At 42.8% G+C, this 22,051-nt stretch overlaps 1 long non-coding RNA gene across 1 annotated transcript; it reads right to left on the minus strand.

Moving 5' to 3' along the window:
- Positions 1-2,062: 2,062 nt before the first annotated feature.
- LOC117084800 lies at positions 2,063-5,351 on the minus strand. The gene is made up of 3 exons (XR_004437672.1): positions 5,079-5,351; positions 4,212-4,381; positions 2,063-2,779 (listed from the first exon to the last, which is right to left on the minus strand). It is a non-coding gene; the product is annotated as an uncharacterized LOC117084800 (long non-coding RNA).
- Positions 5,352-22,051: the final 16,700 nt, after the last annotated feature.

Consider the following 22,051-nt stretch of genomic DNA (forward strand, 5'->3'; position numbering starts at 1 on the left):
CCACCGGGCCTGGCCTTAAGTTACTCTTTTATGTAGAGGGGTTTTAAATTATTAGTAATCTTTGAACCTTATGTTTTCATGCATTATGTTTTTAAGATTATCTGTATTGTATGTAGCTATAGTCCGTCCATTTTTGCTGCCTTATAGAATTCCATGTTTGAATGCCACACTTTATTTTCCTGTCAATCGCCGTTTAGGTAGAATTGAATAGTGCGCCTATGAGCCTACTTGGACGTGTTTGCTTGTGTATATTGCAATGATTTCTATTGGGTGTATATCTATTTACATTGATCTTAAACTCTTTCTGTGAAGCATAACACATTAGAAAGGCATTAAGTGAATTTTCTGATTGTGGAAATTTGAGTCTAAAAGAATCAACAACTTTCCCTAAGGTGAATAGATTCAAATACCACCCTAGGAGCCTTGCATAGTGTGTACTCTAGATAAGAGTTATTTACCAAATGTTTTCTTGGGGGCCAAAATTATAAGCAACAGTTGGTGACTGATTTTTTTCCACTGACCCAATTTAATGTCAATGTTATTTTCAGGATACAAAAGGAAAACTGAAAGCTAGGGGCAAGGAAAGAGGTAACAGATTAACTGAAGCATTAGAATTGCTCTGCAGCTATTCCAAAAAAATTTACCTTCATCTCCTTTGAGAGTCCTCTTACTCTACCTAGCAGCCCTCCTTGCTGTGAGAGGGTGAACAATATGAACAAAAAGAAGCAAGGAAAAGGGCTCTGTCAGATTTGTTCACTCAGAACCAGTTGATAGTCTGCCAAGAAAAGTTTCTCACCCTCAAGAGGTTCTGAACTTAAAAGTCTCTTTGTGAACACGTGAGAAAGGATCCTTCCATGCTCAGGAATCCTGCATGTATTTATGTGTGTGTGCATGGGCACGAAGGTTTGGAGCAAAGTGGACACTGGACCGGTAACTATTTTTTTAGAAGTGTTACAAATATCTTCTCAGTTACATTAAAATTGTTCTATACCCTGAGTTACAATAACCCTCCTGTTGAATGAAACATCACTCATTTTTACTTGCAATAATCATGCTTAGAAATTACACGTATTTCTCAGGCAAACTACCTAATTTCCTGCTTTAACTGAGCATCTTAGCCTTGCACCCAGTGATAAACCTCTCTACCCATTTCAGGTCCACCTCACAGAGTGGAAGAAGGGAATGAAAATCTTATTATTTATGGATATAGAAATTGAGAGCCATACAAAGGGGCCAATGAATCAGAGGTGCCATACTGCCTTACAGTGGGGTCTTCTTTGCCAGGACCTCAGGCATGATTCTTGTGATCTCTGTCTTCTACTCATTTGCTGTATTCCCATTCTTCTTTTTTTTTCCTTAGAAAATTGATTTTCGGCCGGGCGCGGTGGCTCAAGCCTGTAATCCCAGCACTTTGGGAGGCCGAGACGGGCGGATCACGAGGTCAGGAGATCGAGACCATCCTGGCTAACACGGTGAAACTCCGTCTCTACTAAAAATACAAAAACTAGCCGGGTGAGGTGGCGGGCGCCTGTAGTCCCAGCTACTCGGGAGGCTGAGGCAGGAGAATGGCGTAAACCCAGGAGGCGGAGCTTGCAGTGAGCTGAGATCCGGCCACTACACTCCAGTCCGGGCGACAGAGCGAGACTCCGCCTCAAAAAAAAAAAAAAAAAAAAAAAAAAAAAAAAAAAAAAGAAAATGATTTTCGAGAAAACATTAAAAGGCCGGGCACAGTGTCTCACGCCTGTAATCCCAACACTTTGGGAGGCTGAGGTGGGTGGATCACCTGAGTTCAGGAGTTCAAGACCAGCCTGGCCAACATGGTGAAACCCCCATCTCTAAAAAAAAAAAAAAGAAAATTAGCCAGGCGTGGTGGCAGGCACCTATAATCCCAGTTACTCAGGAGGCTGAGGCAGGAGAATCGCTTGAACCTGGGAGGCAGAGGTTGCAGTGAGCCAAGATCACATCACTGCACTCCAGCCTGGACAACAGACTGAGACTCCATGTCAAAAACAACAACAACAACAAAACATTAAATAGTATAGAAATGCCATGCATTTAGGTGGAACACAGTGCCAACACATTACCAATTATTCCAAGCACACACACGAAACATACATACGGGAAGTATTGTTTCCAAATTGGAATGTGCATTCTACAAGGAAATATTTCAATTAAAATACAAACAGTGGGGCTTCGTCCTTCTTTGGGTAGTACTTTAGAGCAGAGCAAGGAACCACAGCTCTTTTTCCTCACTGTATCAAGTGAGGATGCATTTCCCAGTTTGTTTACTCTCCCCCTCAAAGACTGCTGGATCTAAGTTGTGCCCAATTAAGGTCTGTGCTTACAAGTACATGCCTGTAGGGTCAATGTTATTTGAAAATTCTTTATGTAACCTTATTCAGCATTTATCCAAACATAATATTAATATTTAAGGTTTTTATATTTAGCCCTATAAAGTATTATTATCATTGTATGTTTACCCATCTTCAGTTTCCCATAACAAAATATTCAAATTTGTCTGTAAATATGTAGAGCGTAGAATAGGTGAATTCTTCTTGTAGAAAGAGCATTAACCGGAGCATTGCACTTCTTGTTGAGAATTAGTGCAGCAATTTTTCTGTAGATAAAAGAACCTCTTATCTTATGAAGAGCTGCATTAATTACAGCCTGAAATTCTGTTTCACGCATCCTCTTTCAGAGCCAAGGAGAGAGCAGAGAAAATGTGTGCTGTTGGAAATTTGTACTTCCATTTTCTTTTTCTTCTTGGAAAATAGCTTTTCTGAAAGGTAAATAGTACACAAATGCCATGAGTTTAGGTGGAACACAGTGCCAAAGCAATACTAATTGTTCCAACAACAGCAGCAGCTATAACTTTAAAACCAAAAAACAAATTCCAATGTTATGAGTAACTTTGCTGATCATAATAAAAGAAGATGAAATTTAATGTCAATAGCAGTGTGAGTGTAGGAGGTAATTCTATTTCATTTTCTTTTCAAACAAAACAGAAATAGAACATGGTTATACAAGCGAATAAAAAAACCCAGGTAGTAAATGGTAGAGAGATATCTTCAATCTATATTGAAGCCAAAAGCTTTGGTTTTAGAGCTATAAAAAGCAGTTTTCACTTTCTAGAATCTATATTAAGAGCTATAGTTCTTATTTGTTCCCATTATCTTTATTGGGTGTTGGTGTCCAACAAAATAAATGGATATGTAGGAGGAAAGTGAGAATAATCTATTGAGAAGACATTCACTATGACAGAAATACTATTGTACATGCAAAATTTACCAACACTTACTTCCTCTTTTCTTTGCACCTCTTCACGAACTTTGTTCTCTTTCCTATTCACCATAACCTTGCCCAATCTTTGTTCAATTACTGCTTTCAAAGTTTGCAAGCATGCAAGCCTGCTATATAGTGGTATTCCTATATACTCGGGGTTGGGGAAAAGATTCTTTATTTATTTATGCACCTATAAAGAAAGTCAGAATATTCTTTTTTTTTTTTTTTTTTTGAGATAGAGTCTAGCCCTGTTGCCCAGGCTGGAGTGCAGTGGCACGATCTCGGCTCACTGCAAGTTCTGCCTCCTGGGTTCAAGCGATTCTCCTGCCTCAGTCTCCTGAGTAGCTGGGACTACAGGAGTGTGCCACCATGGCCAGCTAATTTTTGTATTTTTTATAGAGACGGAGTTTCACAATGTTGGCCAAGATGGTCTCGATCTCTTGACCTCGTGATCTGCCCGCCTCGGCCTCCCAAAGTGTTGGGATTACAGGCATGAGCCACCGGTGCTGGACCAGGATATTCTTATACATTGTTTCTATAGACCACATTCTCCAGACCACATCAAGGAAAAGGATCAGGTCAAATGGAATACTTAGAAGATGTTAAGGAATTAAAAATACTTAGAGGCAAGCCTAATTCTACCAGGGAAATAACAATTGCTATTCTGTAAAAGTTCTGAGATAATTAAACATGTTGAGTCTGTTAAAATAACTGAAACCAATATGGAATTGAGTGTCTTCAAAGTAAAGTCAATTGTCCTTTGATGCTCAGAATGAGTTCACATTTACAAATGGTGTTGCCTGGTGTAGTAGAAAGAACCCAACAAACCTAGGTTTGAATTTCCTATCTGCCACTGATTGACTGGTGACCTTGCCCCAGTACCCTCCCGAAATTCAGTACTTCCCCACAATGTGAAAAATGATACTTACCTTGCAGGGCTATCAGTAAGGATACAGCTATTGTATAAAGTGTCTAGAACAGGGCCTTTCACAGGCTCAAAAATAAGTTGCTTTTGTTGTTGTTGTCACTAATCACCTTGGCACACTACTTTTCCATCAAATGCCTCTAATACTATGATGAATAGGAAGACCCTTTTGAACTACAAATAACACATAAAATAATAAAAATGCCTTAAATTCAGAGACCACTTTTGATTCAAAGTACTCAGAACACTTTTCTATTTCTTGTCTGGTGAGCTCTGTTAAGGGAAAGGAATAATATTTCAGAGAACATGAGAACATACCCATGCAGATACAGGAGTTTGACAGGACATCATGTCTGGCAACAGTTGGCTGTGCCACTTTCACCAGCCAGTTCAGGCTGAGTGAAGACAAAACAAAATGGCACTATGAGGAAAGTGGACAAAAGGAAACAGGGGGCAAATCCTTCACAATTTAGGCCACCAGGGATGTCTCAAATAATCTTGTCCAGGCTGGGCGCTGTGGCTAACACCTGTAATCCCAGCACTTTGGGAGGCTAAGGCAGGTGGATCACCTGAGGTCAGGAGTTCAAGACCAGCCTGGCCAACATGGTGAAATCCCATCTGTACTAAAAATACAAAAATTAGCTGTTATGATGGCGGGCACCTGTAATCCCAGCTACTCAGGAGGCTGAGGCAGGAGAATCGCTTGAACCCGGGAGGCAGAGGTTGCAGTGAGTTGAGATCACACCACCGTACTCCAGTCTGGGTGACAAGAGCGAAACTCCATCTCAAAAATAAAATAATAAAATAAAATAAAATCTTGTCCAGTACACCAAAGGCAAATCAATTCACATCACCTACAAGAATTACTCACAGAAATTTGGAAAAATGAGCAATTTAGACAAAAGCAAAGAATTGCGGCGAAGATCTGGGTTCCTGTGACAAAAATCATTTTAAAAAATTTTGTCCAGAATTAGCCCAGTCATTGCTTCCGTTCTCAGCTTTTCACAAGCTGTAGAAATAGAGCCAAACTTAGTTCCTTCAGGTTTCTTGTTGGCTGCAAAATGATATGAGGCCTTTCATCTCCTCCCTGGTGTTGCAATCCTTTCTCTTTGCGACTGCCTCATCCACCACCTGCCTCACGCCAACACTTTGCCTACTATTTTCTACTCTGTCCCTCCTTCCCGTGTGGCCATTTGGCCCGCTGGCCGGGCAGCAGGCGGGTTATCACGTGACCAAATCCCAGCGGCTTTGAAGCACCCACGTCCAAGTTTTCCATGACGCACCTGCTGCCGTCACGTTGGCTCCCATGTAAATAAATGGTCAAATCTTTTCCAAAAGTGGTTTTGACAAAGAACAGCTTAAACCGCCAAAGATGTTGACAAATGGGCTGTTATCTAGGAGAGTGAGTAAAGCAACCCATTTGAACGACAAGAACAGATAAGGCCCAACTCTTTGTCTCCTTTCCTCTTTTACATTGATATTCCCGGGGAGACAAAGGGGAAGAAGAAAAGGAAAGAAAGGCGGATCTTTAGCACTGGCTGTCCCAGGGTTGATTAGGATGCTGATCTGTGTGGCAGGTTTCTAGGTTCTCACCCAACTTCTTGGCTGCTATTCAAAGGATTTAACAGTGCTCTTTGTAAATAGTGGTGTACAAAGCCCAACTAAAAATAGTACATTTCCAGGGTCTGAATCGGGTGAGTGGAATGAGTGGCAATGACTGTATTGTACAAGACAGATTACAAGCAAGTTACTTGATGGTACTTTATATGCAGGGTTATTCACATGCTTCATCTGGTTTGGTTAAATAATGCAAACACATTTACCAATGTACATGATCGTTTTGTTTATTTATGCTCTGGAGAGCTTGTGTGTGTTTATGACAGACAAATGTACATGTTCTATTTTCTGACAATCAAACAAAGATCTCCCCGATGAGGTAAATAGCTGAGTTAAATAGTGGCGTGAGGGCTCCTGAGAATCGCTGATGTGACACCATGGTGGTTGTTAATGACAGGTTTCCTGCTGCGCTTGCTGCCCTAAAGGATTTTTGCTGAAGGTGGGAATCAACAAGAGGCTCTGACAACTAGTGAGACTGCTAGTTCTGGCTGAAATCTCTCTGTGAACCATGTGCGTGAAAGCTTCTGCCTCACTAGGAGTTTTTCAGGATGAGAGCAACTGTGTGTGTGCTTCCTTCCCCTCACCCCTGAGGCTGAGCTGTGTTGGGTCGGGAGGTGAGGTGCTCATCCTTGGGCCACAACAGATGTTGCCTGCGCAGGCTGTGGAAACAAGCAGTCACTGGGACCTCTCAAAGAAGATTCAGACTCAGGGAGAAGCCTAAAGAAACGAAGACCATTATTTTCCCAGACGAAGATACTAGGAAAGTGTTTTGCAGTCTTTTGAAAGCCAAAGCTACCCCCTCCTAATGTTTTCAACCATAAGTAGTGGTTATTCCTTTATATTTTGAGGCAAGAGATTGTCTCATACCAAAATATAATCTAATTATTTTCTATGTAAGTAATTGTCTCTCAGGCAGTTTGGAGACTCTCTTATTTATTACAATGTGGAAACCCTTGGGTGAAGCCCTTGGTCATTCTGGCAGGTCGATTTCCTCTTCGAAGATGGGGACTGAAAACACCGACACTGGAAGGAGCTCGGCCAGGAAAAACGGTATAGAGGATTCAAGAAACCCAGCCTGTGATTTGGCAAACATTTATCCTACCCAAATTGCATGGCTTTAAACGGATACATCTTCGGTGATTTGGGTCTGACAGCCTAGACACTGTACACATGGGCACTTGTCGCTCTTCTGCATATGCACAGAAACTCTTTGACCCCCCAGTTTCCTCATCTGTAAAACATGGAGAATAATACCTACCTCATTAAGCAGATTGTTGTGAGGACTCAATTAGGCAATGTAAGTAAGGTGCTTGTCACATGGTCATAAATAGAGCCATTATAATGACAATGAGAGGCTATTAGAATTCCTGGGGACAGCCTCTCACCTGTTTAATGACATCCTGGTGTCTCTCAAAACTGGTATCATCTCACATGTTGAACACTATGCAAATGTCTGACTCCTTTTGAGAATTACCACCATCATCATTCTTATTATCTCTGAATGTTGAAGACTGAACAGTCCAAAAAGCATTTAATGGCAATTCCCATGACCTGTCATTACCTTCTTTATCACCAACGATGTCATAATTAGGGTTAATTTCTCTTTGAAGCTGTCTTAGAAGATAACATAAGCCATTATTTTGACCATTCTGAAATTTCCTGGCTTTTATTTCCTATGCTAAGGAATTAAAATTTTTCTTCACTAAGGCAGATTTTTGCTTACATCCCTAAAGAGCCAGGAGAGGAACAAATTTCACCTCTTGTTTGAAACTGAATTTTCGAGCCAATGAAAGACTATAACTGAATAGATTCTCTTTGAGCACATCTTCAGGCATGAGTAAAGTGAGTTCTGAAAGACCTGATGTAGTTTGGATATATAAAGAGCCAAATGGCTTTTTCAAATCCATGGACATGGCACAAAACCCCACCATGTTTGTAAAGACAGCAAGGGCATGTGAAAGATGAGGTAGTCCTATGAATGGAAAAATCAAACCATGCAACACAAATGTAGATGGTAGCCCTGCTTGAATCATTTGCAAGATTTGCTTTCAGTACCTGTGCTACAGCGTGCTAATCTTAGTCTACAGAGAAGGATCACTGTGACTACTACTACTACTACTACTTTTAGTGGTTATCATCCAAAGTTAACTAAGTTCCTATAAACAATATCTTCTCGGCCAAATATATGAAAATATTGGAATTGACACGTTTACAAAATTTTCACATCGCTATGCTTAAAAATCATATTGGAAAGGCAAAGGATTTTGAAAATTGTCCAGGCTTCACTTTCACTGGCCAAACTGAATGAATTCCTTTGCTTTTTCTTCAGAAGGGCACAATCTTGCCTCTATGGAGCTTCCATTCCCAGAGGGAGAAAATGTATACACACAACAACTTAAAAAATGACACTTTCTCTTCCAATTCATTAGAGATTTGCTTGTTTTGCTTTTTTGTTTCACTGTAAGCCTATCTACTAATGTTTCAATCATGTTCTAGACGTCAAGAGGGATTAAAAACTACCCCTGTGCTCATGGATCTTGTTGGGGAAAGAAATAACTTTCATCTAAAAACTATTCAAGACAGTACCCATAAGTGCCAATTAAATTTAATCAGCCATTAAAACAGTGGCAGAGATCACCAAAGCTAGGGAAAATCAACATCAGGGTAGGATGGGTGGCAAAGAAGTGCTATTTGGTAAAGGTACGTGAAAGTGGCTGAATTGTATCTCCCCAAAATTCATATGTTAAAGCCCCATCTCACCACCAGTACTTCAGAAAGGGACTATATTTGTAAACAGGATCTTTAAGGAGATAATTAAGTTAAAATGGGCTTAATTAGAATAGGTTCTAACCCATTGTGACTGATGTGCTCATAAGAACAGGAGATTTGGACAGATGCAGGTACAGAGAGAAGAGCTCGTGAAGACTCAGGGAGAAGGCAGCCGTCTCCAAGCCAAGCAGAGAAGCTTCAGAAGAAACCAACCCTGCTGACACTTTGGTCTCAACTTCTAGCATCCAGAATGCGGAGAAAATATTTTTCTGTTGATGAAGCCACCCAGTCTAGGAACTTTTATTATGGCAGTCCTAGCAAACAGTGGTCTTGAGATTTGTTTAGGTAGAAAAAAGGGGTGAAATGTGTGCTATGCTTCTTCCTCCTCTGTTATTAAATATCTAACTCTTATTTGCATTTTCTTTTCCTTGTTTATGTCCTTGGCCCTACTGTTAGATATAGAGGCTTGGGAGGTGATGATGAGAAGGGAGGTGAGAAAGGAATTCAGGAAAGGAGAAATGGGAGCCGAGAAAAGAAAGAGATGCCATCCTAGTGTTTTACTAGAGATCATCAAATATGGAAGAAGCAACAAAAAGCAGCGATTATGAAAGCAGTGAGCAGTTTTGAAACTCAGGCATGGTATTAAGAATAAGGGACTATGGAGAATTTAACAAGATTATCGAAAATCTCAAATTTATCTGTACTCTATAAGGGAGACTTTATTGCTCACTTGTGGCCTTTTGATAAGTTCAACCTTTATCTTCTGAAGATAAATTCCAATATTATCATTATAGTTATGACTTATTTGATATTTATAACCCTCCAGGGTTGCCTTCCTGCCACATTATTTTTGCACTGTTGAAATAGTATTTTTTCCATAGTGGATATAAGAGATGTAAATGTAATATGAAAGCATTTATATCAATTGTAAAGACATGGCAGGGCTATTTAGTCAAATAGGACTTGTCACTCAAGTGATTCTCATTACCCATTAAATATTTCTCAGTGATTCAGTGGTTTTCAATTGGTTGAGAAACATAGTGGAGACAAATGCCAATATATGAAGACAAACGCTGCCTTAAACCTAAGCTGCCAATCTAGGAAAACCCTGAAACTAGTCCAACATATTTTACCACCCAGACATAATTTGTTTTTAATGGTGATGTAAAGAAATCTGTGGTTAAGTGACCACATTTACATTGTTGTTTCTTAAAGAAAGCACTTGTGTTTGGTCTAAGCCTCTGGGAGTACTGTAGTCTCAGTAGTGACTTTAGAGAAATATAAGTTTCTTCTGCCTGCTATTTTGCAAGTTGTGCTGGTAGTGAGCAGGAAATAGAATTCTCGAGGAAGACTTTTATGCTCTGATCTTTGCAACTAGAAAAGTATTTGGTGTGAGGCACATTGATTCTTTCAGAATCTGCTTTTTGTCCTCCCTAGCTCCGAAAGGACTGTTGCCTTCAGGAATCCGTCCTGGGCCAAGGCTTGTGGGCTTTCCCTAAGGGCTTCCTGGCCTGGCTGGCTGGTGGCTTCTGAGGAGCCGGCCAGGCCCTGCCTCAGTCTGCTGCTGTGGCGTTGCATGTTCACTGCTCTTCATTCTTTGGTTCAGATTCATGCTCTTTACTCCTCCCTCAGACTGGATGCTTTCACCTTCCTCAAATTCTGGGCTGCCCTCACCCAGTGTCACTTTGATCACCTTCCTAAAATCAAGGGACAGTCATCTCTGCTGTCATGCTGAGCCCTAGTTCCTGACATCCCAGCCTGGGTCTTCTGCTTTTCCAGGAGAAAAAGATTAACATGTAAAACATCTTGAGCACTGCTCTGTAGCTCTGTGAATAGTATAATGTTTGGCTTAATAAACACCTATTGCATGAGAGAAAATAAAGGAAGAAAAAAGAAAGACACAGAAGGAAAGAAAAGAGAAGGTTGGGGGGAGAAAGGAAGAAGGATGGAAAGAGAGAAAGAAAGAAGGTGGGCAAGAAAGAAGGAAGGAAAGAAAGTTGGCTTTACGCACAATTGCTACATTTGGCAATGTGGTCTACAGCTATAAGAAAAAGCCAGCCACTTGCCAGTAGGGATTCAATTCTTTGAGTTCCTAAGTATTTTCTTTGACTCTTAGCCTCAACCATGGCTTTCTAACCCACCTACTACCAAAGAGTGCTTTTCTTCATAGCAGGGTTGTTTCTGACATTATATCACCAGGAGCAAGGAATTTGCCAAGGGCGGTCAGATATATCTCAAAGAACATAGCAAGAAGCCAAATTTAGGAAGGGCAAGGAAATGATTAAAGTAGATAGCCCATCTTATTTATCCCAGTGGTGGTGGGGTCAGATACCTCAATAATCCTGGTGATTTCCATTGCACTTATCCGGAGGCCCTGGATGCCCCCAGAAAAATCTCGGTAGTTGTCCCCAACTCTGCTCTTACATCAATCATATCTGGTCTGAAGGAAAGAAGGAGGAAAGTAACACCTACTAAGCCCCCTTTGTGTGACAGATACTGCCCTAGGTACCTATAGAAAACACATTCTGGAGCATCTACCCAGCCCACAACAATCCCTGCAGCTGCCCTTCTCACACAAGGGTGAGTTTTTCAGCCCTGCGTGCTGCTTGAGCCTAGTGCACCCTCCCACGGTTCCAGCCCCATCCACTCATGACCACAATGAACCTATGTTATAAGGGGAAGAATCAAATTCTTGTGAGACTTTGGACTTGGGATTATGAGATTCCGGTTCCCCCTGTGTTAGTGTCTTAGAAAGGGAAGATGTAAATTCAAGAGCTCTAGGTGGCTAAATTCTGTTAGCTCGGTTGGTTTGGAGGCAGAAAGCCAAACCTTACAAGGAGAGGAAAAAACCCCAGATGTACAAAATAAAGCTACAGAGACTCCTGATGACCTTTTATTTTTTGATTCCAGCCTCATTATAAGGCTTAGCTGAATTACTAATGTTAAGAATGGTGAGACATCACTGTAACTTTACAATTAATTCTGTCTCTCAATCTCTCTTACTTTTTATTTCTTAAACTGGCTCAGGTGGGTTTCTGTTACCTGGAATGAAAGGAATCCTAATGGCCCAGGCGGGCTGGCTCATGCCTGTAATCCCAGCACTTTGGGAGGCCAAGGCCGGTGGATCTCTTGAGGTCAGGAGTTTGAGACCAGCCTGGCCAACATGGTGAAACCCGTTTCTACGAAAAATACAAAAAATTAGCTGGCATCGTGGTGTGTGCCTGTAATCCTGGCTACTCCGAGACTGAGGCAGGAGAATCTCTTGAACCTGAGAGGTGGAGGTTTCAGTGAACCGAGATCGTGCCACTGCATTCCAACCTGAGCAGCACAGTGAGACTCCATCTCAAAAAAAAAAAAAAAGGAATCCTAACGATAAAATAGGCACATGCTTTACTTTACCTTGATTTTCACAGCACGTCTGTGAGGGATTTTTTATCTCTATTTTACAGATGAGGGAACTGGTATTAAGTAAGTTGCCTTATGCTTCATAAATTTTAGGGAATGGCATTTGAACCCGAGTTTTTTCATCTCAAAAACCTGGACTTTTTCCATTGAGCCCTTATCCCTTTGGAGTTTCTCTGACAGCTGGGTGGATCTTCCCCCATGGCTTCACAGAGCCACTGAAGTTGTATACTCACTGAGGTGACAAAGACTCCAGGTACCACAACCACCCCCTGATTACTGATCCCCCTGGCAAAATGCCAGTTTCTGTCTGTTATGCCCGCTGCTTCCCTTTGGGAACACAGACTGTACCGTTTTTCTGAGTCTGGAAGGCTCCACAAGGGAGCAGAGACTTCCCTAAAAGGAACAAAATCAAGTCCAAAAGAATGTACGTTCTTTAGATGTGTTTGCCAACCTCTGCCAGTCAGCAGGGTCCTATGGTACCCAGGCTTATTACACTGCAAAATCCTCTCCCACCCCCGCCACATAACACTCAGAATATACTTGCCACTGGAAAATTTGACCAGCATGGGTTGGTCTGTTCTTTCCAGGAACTAGTGTCCCTTATCTTTCCACTGAAAGTAGGCTCCCAGCTCTGTTCTCATTGCTTTAGTGATTATTTGGAATCTGTCATTCAGATCCTGCTGGAGAGGTAAGGATACTGTCGGTGTGGGACCTGTGTCCTGTGCCAGACCAGAGAAGTGCTCCCAGGCTCCCTGACTTGTCCAGGGACTTTGGTCCTTTCGTATTTAGGTAAGAATCTATTATACGTTAAAGATACAAGCATATTTCCCCAGGTCTTCCTAGTGCCTTGGGTGATCATTAAAAGACTCATTTTGTGCTTAACATAGAAACACAAGGTCTTTCCATAGACCTTGGGAGGCTGAGTTTTTGGTGTTGAGGTTCCCTGCCCTCTGAGTCAGATCCAGCATGGTTCCACAGGGATGGTAGTTGATTTTTTTCTTTCCTGTGTGATGATTAAGATGGCCACCTGATGATTGCTGTAATCACAGTAGCCTGACCAACGTTTACAAAAAGGGAATAATAATTACAATTTGGAGGCCTTTCTCCACTCCCATCTTCAACTTTAATTTCTTCTATCAGCTAACAAACTTTGAAGCTAAGTAGTTACCAGTTCAAGAATTTGGATGAGTTGTCCGTGTTCCCACTGACACTGGTTTCTTGAGTATTTGCAGGGAAAGGTAAGGGAAACTGAGACTAACATTAGGTTAATCTCACTTCAATTCCTGGCACAGACAAGCCTGAATAAACATTTCAAAATAATGAATTACAAAACAGATGATAAAACATTTAATGAAAAAGCATCTATGATATGTCACGATACTCAATGTGAGGGGAGAGCAAAAGAAAAGCTCTACTTTACAGAAGAATAACAGCTAAAAAAGAAGCAGGGATGATAGAATTGGAAAAACCACTATCTTGCAATACCCAGTGTAGTATTTTGTTCAGGCAAGGATCATCAGTAAATGGGAAAGCCATTAGGTGAAAAATTGATGGGAACCAAGTTATTCATAATTCTCAAAACATCAACTGTCAGATCACTTGTTAATTGCCAAGGGGAAAAGATACTTTTATTTTATTTTATTTTTGAATAAATAATTCAGGGGTCTGACTCTGTTGCCCAGGCTGGAGTGCAGTGGTGTGATCACGGCTTACAGCACCCTCGACTTCCCCAGGCTCAGGTGATCCTCCCTGAGGATACTCAGTTTTGGCATTTTCTGTAGAGATGGGGTTTGGCCATGTTACCTAGACTGTTCTCAAACTTCTGGGCCCAAACAATCTGCTGCCTTGGCCTCCCATAGTGTTAGGATTATAGGCATCCACCACTGCGCCTTGAGCCACTTTTATAACAGAGAAATACAGCAAATAACATTTTAACCCAGCTGTTACCCAAAACACCACCAATAATGACACAAAGTGACATGACATATCCCTGTTATGGTGCAATGTGAAGAACACAAAAATACCACGTATTAGTATTCTGCCAAAAACATGTGAACTAAATATAATTATGATGAAACAATCATACAGTCATAAAATTAAAAATCTTAGACTTTCTACTAAATAAATGACCTGGGCTTTTCAAAATAAGTAAATAAATAAATAAATATCATGAGGCCAGGCACGGAGGCTCACGCCTGTAATCCCAGCACTTTGGGAGGTCAAGGCTGGCAGATCATGACGTCAGGAGATCGAGACCATCCTGACTAACACTGTGAAACCCCATCTCTACTAAAAGTACAACAAATTAGCCGAGTGTGGTGGCAGGCGCCTGTAGTTCCAGCTACTTGGGAGGCTAAGGCAGGAGAAAGGCGTGAACCTGGGAGGTGGAGGTTACAGTGAGCCGAGATTGCGCCACTGCATTCCAGCCTGGGCGACAAAGCAAGACTTGGTCTCAACAAATAAATAAATAAATAAATAATAACAAATAAATGTATGTCATGAAAGATGATCAAGTTAGGGAGACGGTTCTAGATTAAAGAAGCCAAAGTGAGAAAACTAAATCTGATGTATGAATACTACATGGACGCTACATTTTTTAAAAAAGAGATTTTAGGGTCAATTGGGGAAATTTAAACACAGAGTATACATTAGATGATATTAATCAATGTTAAATTTCTCAGATGCAGTAGTGGTTTTGTGGTTACACAGGAATTTTTCCTTGTTCTTAGAAGATACATTTTTAAGTATTTAATGATAAAGTGTCATGATGTCTGAAATTTATTTTCAAATAGTTGATCAATAAAACTATACATAGAATATACATATAATGTATACGTGTGTCTAGGCACATGGGTAGAGAGACAGAAAGCAACTGAGGCAGTATGTTAATTGTTGAATTTAAGCGAAGACTGTATACTTATTGTACTATTCTTCCAACTTTTCTGAGAGCCTAAAGTTTTTGAAAATAAAAAATTTGTAGGAGAAAAAAAGAATAAAGGATGAAAGAAATGAGGAACAAACTAAACTTCACCTTCTGAATGAATTCAAAAGTCAAAGTAGGTCTTTTCCTGAAATAGATGAGAGAAATTGGAAAGATAAGCAGAATAAAAAGGCAATAGAATCATACACTGTCATAAGTTAAAGAGTCTTTAAAGTCCAGTGTGTGGACTGGTTCTGAGAACTGTTTTACAAGAAAAGCCTTTTGGTAAAATAAATAAGGGAAATACATACTCTGCCTCCCTCTTCAAGCATCGCAATGAATATTATTAGCACACTAAATTTCTGAGTAAAGAAATGTTTAACTTTGTTTAATGTCACAATTCCTAAACTGATTTGACCATGGAATGCCTTTTTAAAAGTATTACTCCCTGAATACACATGTCCATACATATATACAAAGTGGAATAACAAACACTAGAAACTCCAAAAAGTGGGAAGGCAGGAGGGGGGTAAGGGCTCAAAATGTACCTATTGGGTACTACATTCACTATTTGGGTGACGGTTACACTAAAAGCTCAGACTCCGACAGTATGCTGCCTGCGCATATAACATATTCACATTCGGTCGACCCTCCAAATATAACAGAGAAAGACTCCATCTGGAGTCTGGAGTGCTGTGGTGTGATCTCAGCTCGCTGCTACCTCCGCCTTCCGAGTTCATGAGATTCTCCTGCCTCAGCCTCCTGAGTAGCTGAGACTACAGGTGTGTCCGGAATTGGTGGGTTCTTGGTCTCTCTGACTTCAAGAATGATGCCACAGACCCTCGTGGTGAGTGTTACAGTTCTTAAAGACAGTGTGTCCGGAGTTTATTCCTTCAGATGTTCAGATGTGTCTGCAGTTTCTTCCTATTGGTGGGTTCACGGTCTCGCTGACTTCCGGAGTAAAGCAGGAGACCTTTGAGATAAGTATTACAGCTCTTAAAGATGGTGCATCTGGAGTTGTTCCTTCCTTCCGTGGATTCCTGGTCTCACTGGCCTCAGGAGTGAAGCTGTAGACCTTCCCAGTGATTGTTACAGTTCACAAAGGTGGCATGTCTGGAGTTGTTCATCCCTCCCAGCGGGTTTCTGGTTTCACTGGTTTCAGGAGTGAAGCTGCAGACTTTCACCGCAAGTGTTACAGTGTTATAGCTCATAAAGGTGATGCTGAACCACAGTGAGCAGCAGCAAGATTTATTGTGAAGAAAAAAAGAACAAGGCTTCCATAGCATACAAACCGACCCCAGCCATGGTTGCTGCTGGTGTCGGTCCTGGTAGCCTGCTTTTATTCCCTTATCTGGCCCCACCCACTTCCTGCTGATTGGTCCATTTTACAGAGATCTGCTCGGTCTGTTTCACAGAAAGCTGATTGGTCCGTTTACAATCCTTCAGCTAGACACAAAAGTTCTCCAAGTCCCCCTGCCATTAGCTAGACACAGCCCTGAATGGTGCATTTACAACTTTTAGCTAGACACAGAGTGCTGATTGGTGCATTTACAATCCTTTAGGTAGACAAAAAAGTTCTCCAAGTCCCCACCCATCCCAGAAGTCCCCCCCCTCCCCGCCCCGACTTCACCTCTCACTGGCAATCCCTGCCGGAGGGCACCTAGCCCGGGCACTTCGACAGCCCAGAGGAGCTCCTCCCAGACAACCAATAAGAAAAGAGGGACAGTGAGAAAGAGATGGAGATCCGCCATCCTGGCCAATGACCCCATGAAGAGGGAATGGGGGTTCACACATGGAGCCCAGCCTCCGATCAAGCCCAGCAGGCGGGGGCAGGTGGTGCTGAGTGCTGGGCCCACTGAGCCCGTGCCCACCCAGAACCCTGGCCAGCCCACAAGCCTGGCCCGCAGCCCCGGCTACGGCCCACGCCTCTCTCTCCACACCTCCCGGGGAGCGGAGGGAGCCGGCTGCAGCCTCGGCCAGCTCCAGAGAGGGTCCCCCACGGTGCAGCAGCGGGCTGAAGGGCTCCTCCAGCGCGGCCAGAGCAGATGCGGAGGCCGAGGAGGTGCTGAGAGCAAGGGAGAGCTGCTAGCACATTGACACCTCTCCCACCACCACGCCCGGCTAATTTTTGTATTTTTAGTAGAGACGGGGTGGGATTTTGCCATGTTGGCCAGACTGGTCTAGAGCTCCTGACCTCAGGAGATCCACCGGCTTTGGCTTCCCAGGGTGCTTGGATTAGAGGCATGAGCCACTGTGCCCGGCCAAAAACAATTTTTAAAAATTACTCCCATTAATTTCGTGAGAAATAACGTTCCTCACAATACACCTAAAGAAACCTTGATCTAGCCCAGCATCCTTATTCTGGCAGGTGAAGAAACATGCTCAGATTAGTTGATTTTTTCAAGGTCACAGAGAAAGAGCTCTTGTTGCCCAGGCTGGAGTGCAGTGGAGCGACCTTGGCTCACTGCAACCTCTGCCTCCTGGGTTCAAGCGATTCTCCTGCCTCAGCCTCCCCAGTAGCTGGAATTACAGGCATGCACCACCATGCCCAGCTAGTTTTCTGTATTTTTAGTAGAGACGGGGTTTCACCAGGTTGGTGAGGCTGGTCTCTTTAACTCCTGATCTCAGGTGATCCGCCCACCTCAGCCTCCCAAAGTGCTGGGATTACAGGCTAAGCCACCACATCCAGCCTGGCAGAGACAATTCTTACTGGTATTCACAGAGAAGGAGAAAGTGTTTCTTATAAAGATCATGCGACTTGAAATATTTAACATCATTTTAACCAACAAAATCCCCATATTTTCTCCCATTTACAGACGTTCTGCATATACGATCTGTTTTGCAAACATGACGCTGTTGTTTATAACCGTGGAGACATATGTTGTTTGCGCTTAATATTGTACTGTACGTGAGAAAATGAAATGCCTTCTATACGTGATGCTAATTTAAATTTTATCTTGTTATATGGACTAAATATTACATGGTATTGTGATAGAATCGCCCTGTCTTAAGTTACACTGTTCATTCTACAGTTTTGATAGGCTAAGGGGGATAAACCCACGTTTTATTGCTTTACAAGCCAACCAAGTTAAGAGCATACATCTGCTTTAAAACTATACAATTTCTTTTCTAGTGCCCAAGTAGATTTGCTCTGGGCTCAAGCAGTTATTAAACCCCAGCGCTGTCTCTGATAGCTGCAGTTTGCATTCCAAGCATGAGCACAGCGCTGGGGCAGGACAGGCTCGGCTCAGTCAACAGATGTCAACTCCCCTTGTAAATGCTGCCACTCTGTCTCACAACTGGTAAAGAGAACTGAAGGAGTTCCCTTCCCTTTATGGCTTTTATCTCTCTGGCTAATACGGGATAATGCTTAAAGGAGGTAATTCTTGAGCAATAAATCCAGACTGAAAATAAAACAAGGGAAAAGGGAGGAAAATCACAATGTAAGAAGTTTCCTTTGTTTACTATGCTTAATTGGGATTCCACACATGAATGAAGAAGAGAAGACGTTCTCTCCCAGGGTGACTGGGAAAGGAAAAAAAAAGGTGGGTTTCCTCTGTCTCTATGCTTTTTAATGTGTAAATTACTCAGAGTCTTTTCCAACCCAGGAATGCTTATAGTTCTGAGTACAGGGTCAGTGTCTTAGTCGTGCTCAGTAAATATTAATTGAAGGGGACGATGGCTTTGAGGGGTGGGATTCATTCCATTCTCTCAGGCACAGCCCTCCAGCCAAGTACCTAAAGGACACTCTGCCTCTTGCCTCAAGCATTATCTCAGTGACCTCTTTGGTTAATGAGAAAGCTCTCAGTTCTCTTGTTTGTCTTCCAACTCATCTTCAGTTCTTGCCAATTCATTCCGCCTTCTGCACTTAGAGGCTGATGAGAGCAAAGCAAGGATGAATGGAAACAACAGCTGCTACAGCCCCACTTCTTGAGCAACAGTCCTTCACCATGGAGCTCTCCAAACTACCCTCCTTGAGCTGGCATTGAAGAGGAGGGGCTTGAAGGAATAGGCTGGAGAACTGGGTAGGGGCTGCAGCAAGGAACACAGATTGTACTTTCGTTCCCCATTCTGACAGATTACACAGACTTTTGTTACCAGTGAAGGGTATCCAGGTTCTTGGCATTTTGAACAAAGAATTGGGCAAAAATGCACAAACAAAGCAATAAAAGAAAGGCACAGATTTATTGAAATGAAAGTACACTCCACAGAGTGGGAGCAGACTCAAGCAAGCAACTCAAGAGCTCCGGTTACAGAATTTTCTGGGATTTTCATTGGTTTCATTTCTCACTGGTTATTTGGTATACATCCTATGTAAATGAAGTAGTGGCCCACGATCAGCCCAAATGGTTGTGGAAAATGACCAATCAGAGGCTGAAGTGAAGTTACAAAGTTGCAACCTATGCAAACGTCTGATTGGTTTCAGAAAGTGACCGATCACAGGCTGAAATGAAGTTATAAAGTTATTCTCCTATGCAAATGAAGACTTGGCCCACGACCAATCTGATTGGTTGTGAGGGGGGACCAATCAGAGGTACTTTCAATTTTTCATCTGCCACGCACAAAAGGAAGGGAAGGGGGTTGCAAAGGCAGTAGTAGCCTCTGGTCCTTTTGTTACTTGGGTATGGAAAGTCAAGGTTTTCCTTTAGATTTAGTTCTAGGAAGTCAGGGTAAATCAGAATTAGATTCCCTGGCTCCAGACTCTATTCTCCTACTTCACTTGGAGTACCTCCTATGGGAGAGTCTGCAATTTCTGCACCTTTGACATCAGGCTGGGGCACGTGAGTGACTAGGCCTTGTGGGTGACCTTGACTATGCCTCATCTGTGCCAAATCTTTGAGAGTGATTGTATTCCACTAGCTCTCTTGCTATTTTCTCTCTGTCATAGGAATGGTGAGAGGTTACAATGTGCTAGCAGCCCTCGCTTGCTCTGGGCACCTCCTTGGCCTCAACATCCACTCTGGCCACCCTTGAGGAGCCCTTCAGCCTGCCCTTGCACTGTGGGAAGCCCTCTCTGGGCTGGCTGAGGCCAGAACCCACTCCCTCTGCTTGTGGGGAGGTGTGGAGGGAGAGGCGCAGGCAGGAAACGGGGCCGCGTGCAGTGCTCGTGGGCCAGCGTGAGTTCTGGGTGGGTGCGGGCTTGCTGGGCCCTGCATTTGGAGCAGTCAGCTGGCGACACTGGCCCTGAGCAGTGAGGGGCTTAGCACCCAGGCCAGCAGTTCTGGAGGATGCGCCAGTTCCCCTAGCACTGCTGGCCCACCCGCGCCATGCTCAAATTCTCCCCGTGCCTCAGCCGCCTCCCCGCAGGGCAGGGCTCAGGACCTGCAGCCCACCATGCCCAAGCCCCCCTACCAGTGGCCTCCTGCGTGGCCTGAGCCTCCCCCACGGGGGCCACTCCCTGCTCTGTGGCAACCAGTCCCATTGACTGCCCAAGGGCTGAGGAGTGCGGGTGGGCAATGTGGGACTGGCAGGCAGCTCCACCCACTGCCCCAGGGAGGGATCCACTATGCCAAGCCAGCTGGGCTCCTAAGTCAGGTGGAGACTTGGAGAACTTTTATGTCTAGCTAAAGGATTGTAAATGCACCAATCCGCACCGTGTCTAGCTAAAGGATTGTAAATGCACCAATCAGTGCTCTATGTCTAGCTAATCTAGTGGGAACTTGGAGAACTTTTGTGTCTAGCTAAAGGATTGTAAATGCACCAATCAGCACTGTGTCTAGCTCAAGGTTTGTAAATGCACCAATCAGCACCCTGTCAAAATGGACCAATCAGGTCTCTGTAAAATGGACCAATCAGCTCTCTGTAAAATGGGCCAATCAGCTCTCTGTAAAATGGACCAATCGGCTGGATGTGGGTGGGGTCAGATAAGGGAATAAAAGCAAGCTTCCTGATTCAGCAGTGGCAACCCACTTGGGGTGGCTTCCAGAGTGTGGAAGCCTTATTCTTTCACTCTTTGCAATAAATTTTGCTGTTTCTCACTCTTTAGATTTGTGTTGCCTTTAAGAGCTGTAACACTCACTGCGAAGGTCTGCAGATTCACTCCTGAAGTCAGTGAGATCGCAAACCAACCAGAAGGAAGAAACTCTGGACACATCTGAAAGAACAAACTGCAGACACATCATTTTTAAGAACTGTAACACTTAACTGTAAGGGTCCCGGGCTTCATTCTTGAAGTCAGTAAGACCAAGAACCCACCAATTCTGGGGACAATGGCTTGTCCCAAAATGGACTGCTCTTTCAGCCTGGAGCTGGAATGAAGAAGACATAAAGGCAGTGTTGATGGACCTGTTTTCTTTATTGCAGATTCATAAGAAGTATTTGTAGTTGTAACCAAGATTTTGGGGTTGTTTGTTACAGCAGCAGAGCTGACTCAGGCATACAAAGTGCAGTGGGAAAAAAAAGTTTGTGACCTGAGTATCCCACCAATACTGGTCTTTACCCATCAGACTGCCAAACTGTGATGAATAATAAGAGCTTCTGTAGCTCTTGTACCTGTTGTTTGACACTGCCTGAACAGTCTCCTTGACTAAATAAAGCAAGTATGCTGTACAATATGACGTGCCAGCTGCCCACACAGCAAGCAAGGGGCTTCTAGAAAGGGAGTCCCTTCCAAGGTTGGAGAAATCTTAGCTTTCTCCAAGGCTTTCATGTAAAACATTGTATCATAATTCACTTCTCTGAGCAGAAATTCAGATTAACCTAGTGCCTCTTCCAACCCTGGAGGTACCAAGCACCCTTCTAAGAGGAGCAAAAGGGCCTATGGTAGAGTGTCATGATGATATGGGTAACTATGACTCATTTATACTTTGCTTTTTATCTATGGTCTTTCCCCAAAGCACATGCTTAGTGTAAATTGTAACTAAATACCGATGTAGACTAATGTCCTGAATGGAAAATAACTACCTAAAAATAAAACATTCATGAATTTGAGTTCAATTACAGCTTTATGTTGTTGTTATTAGGGACCGTTCTTTGTTGGTATAAGTCAGCTCTGTGCCTTTATGAAGATGATTTTATAAAAATATTGAATTACACAGCTTCCTTTAGGAACTCTTTGACTGTAAAATTTTCACACACTTGTGAAATTTAAGCAGATTACATTATACCAATAGATTTTTGATCATGAGTTCAAA

Source organism: Trachypithecus francoisi, unplaced genomic scaffold (assembly GCF_009764315.1).
Source record: "Trachypithecus francoisi isolate TF-2019V2 unplaced genomic scaffold, Tfra_2.0 Lachesis_group1, whole genome shotgun sequence".
Lineage (NCBI taxonomy): Eukaryota > Metazoa > Chordata > Mammalia > Primates > Cercopithecidae > Trachypithecus > Trachypithecus francoisi.